Genomic DNA, 2,392 nt, shown 5'->3' on the forward strand with positions numbered 1-2,392 from the left:
AGCTCTGCTGGATGTTGGCCCTGTCCTTTGAATTCGATGAGGAGCCAGCACTGCCTCCAGTGCCCTAGCACTCTGGGCCCTGGTGGGGGAGTGTGGGAGCCCTGACGATCTCTGAATCGCGCTTGGGATCCTTCTTCCTGTGTCCTGAAGAACAGTACCTGTTCAGAGCCAAAGAGATCCATGGTCTGACCCTTTTGTGTCAAAGAAGTCCAACAGTCTTCATTTTGTCCCAACTTATCTGTGTATTTTGGTCCCGCCTGGCCCTGTTTCTACTGGTATAATCCCATCTCCATTCCTGGCTTCTAATGAGATGGTTAGTCCATGGTTCAAACCCATGTTATCTCCTCATTTAAAAGCCACTGGCCACACCCCTGGCGCTTATTGCAGAGTTTTCTCAAATTTCGCAACATGGACAGGCTGAGCATTTTCTAAATCTTTAAGTTCTGGTCCTCTGTCCGTAACACTTCTATCTTCAGTTCATTTTGCTCTTCTCGCAGTTTACTACAAGCAGTCAGGAGGAACCAAGCCATCTTCAACTCTTTCCTCACAAATTTCCTCAGCTAAGTAGCCAATTTTCCTCACTTGCAAGTTCTACCATCCACAAAACAGTAGTCCTCAAGCACAACGCATACAACTTTTTCGTTACTTTATAACAAGGATCACCTCTTCAACATTGTCCGATGACAGTTCCTCATTTCCCTCCGAGAGCTCATCGGAATGGCCTTTACCATCCGTATTTCTACCAACATCCTCTACACGGTTATTTAGATATTCTCTAAGAAGATGGAAGCTTTCTCGACAGCTCTCCTCTGTTATTACAGGGACCACCAGAACTGCCCTCAGCGTCCATATGTCTACAGGCACCTCAACACTCTTCCAACCTCAACCAATTACCCAGTTCCAAAGCCACTTCCACGTTCATGGGTGTTTTCCAGCAGCACACCCACTTCTTGGTACCAATTCCTGTCTTAGTCATTTGGGGCTGTTTTAACCAGGTACCATAGGGCAGCCAGATGGCAGCGCAACAACAGGACCGAGAGGGTGGTATGCAGCTGGCAGGACCCCGGTGGACCCGAACCATTGGGCTGCTGCATGTGTCCTGTGGTCTCAGAGGTGCGCGAGAGGCCAGCGCGGGCTCTCTGCGGACACACCTTTTGCTGTGCAGGCCTGCAGGAAAGTCTGAAGCCGAAGAAGCCTGTCGGTGGAGTCTGTCCTAGGCCGCTGGAACCTGGCGATTGAGCTATGGAACTCGGGTGGCAGTTTGAGAGCACAGCGACTTCGTTCCATGGCTGCCGTAAAAATTTGTCCCTATCCAAGATCTTGGCCCACGTAGCTACCTGTTCCAAATGCCAGAATTACATCACGGAATGTGTGAAGTCCCCACGGAGGGTGCCTCTGTTCAGCCGACGAATATCTCATACCATTACACCTTTCCTTACCCCTCATGTCCCGAGAAGTACTTTGTTCAAAAAGGACTTGGGGAACACTCCAAGTTAACCTGTAGCACGCACACCAGATCTGTGCTTTGTCCAATATGTGCCTCGATGCCCTGGGGACATCCGACCGGTCTATGCTCCAACTTCATAGAGCATTTCCAAGGCCGGCAAGCAGGTTTCTTATGACACTTTTGTGGCCTCCAATGTCGGCAAAGAGGACGGAACGAATCGGGTGTGGCAACGCTTCATCAGCGATTGGTGAGCAGAGTCTCTGCTGTCAGTCTCACGTACCAGAACTCCCATGACATATCACGTGTGAAACATGTGACTCATACACCTGAAATGTACCACAGACCCGAAAGTGAGCCGGGGTAGTAGGACAGGATCACTTCTGACCGGGAAGCAGGACCCCAGATCAGAGCCCTCGTTGCTTCTGTGCTCTTCCCCTACTCTTCACCCTGCTTGGCACATGTCTGGTCTTGCATCGCTCCTCAGCTGCTTCCTGGAGCTTCTGCCTCCTCTCCTGGAAGAGAAGCCAACTTCTCCAGCTGTCCTTGTTTCACACTTGGTCCTGCCATCCAGCGTTGGTCTCTCAGGTCTTCTGAGCCAGCCAGGATCTATTCTGGGTCTTGAATAGCACAAATGAGACAAGTGTCTCTTCTCCTCCCTGAGGTGTGTGAGCTCTGGCACTAGTGCATCTAGTCAGTAGTAGAGCTCCTGTGCTGTGGAAGGTCCTGTGAGTTGGTCCTTGTCAGCAGCTGCCAGAAGCTAGAGTCACCTCCCAGGAAACCTTTCCAAGGTCCTGCTGGGACGAATGTCCTGGGTTTTGCGAGGTCCGATGCTGGGGGTTTTGACGGGTGATATTTTCCTGCCGCTCCTGCACAGCCTTAGAATGAACTGGTTCAGTCTGAAAGACCTGCATGATGCCTTTTTAGGATGAGATGTAGCCACATATT

At 50.8% G+C, this 2,392-nt stretch overlaps 1 pseudogene; it reads left to right on the plus strand.

Annotated features, from left to right (window-relative positions):
• Positions 1–1,013: 1,013 nt before the first annotated feature.
• On the plus strand, positions 1,014–1,698 carry LOC105311196 (annotated as a pseudogene).
• Positions 1,699–2,392: the final 694 nt, after the last annotated feature.

This window comes from Pteropus vampyrus, unplaced genomic scaffold (genome assembly GCF_000151845.1).
Source record: "Pteropus vampyrus isolate Shadow unplaced genomic scaffold, Pvam_2.0 Scaffold1000001795, whole genome shotgun sequence".
NCBI lineage: Eukaryota > Metazoa > Chordata > Mammalia > Chiroptera > Pteropodidae > Pteropus > Pteropus vampyrus.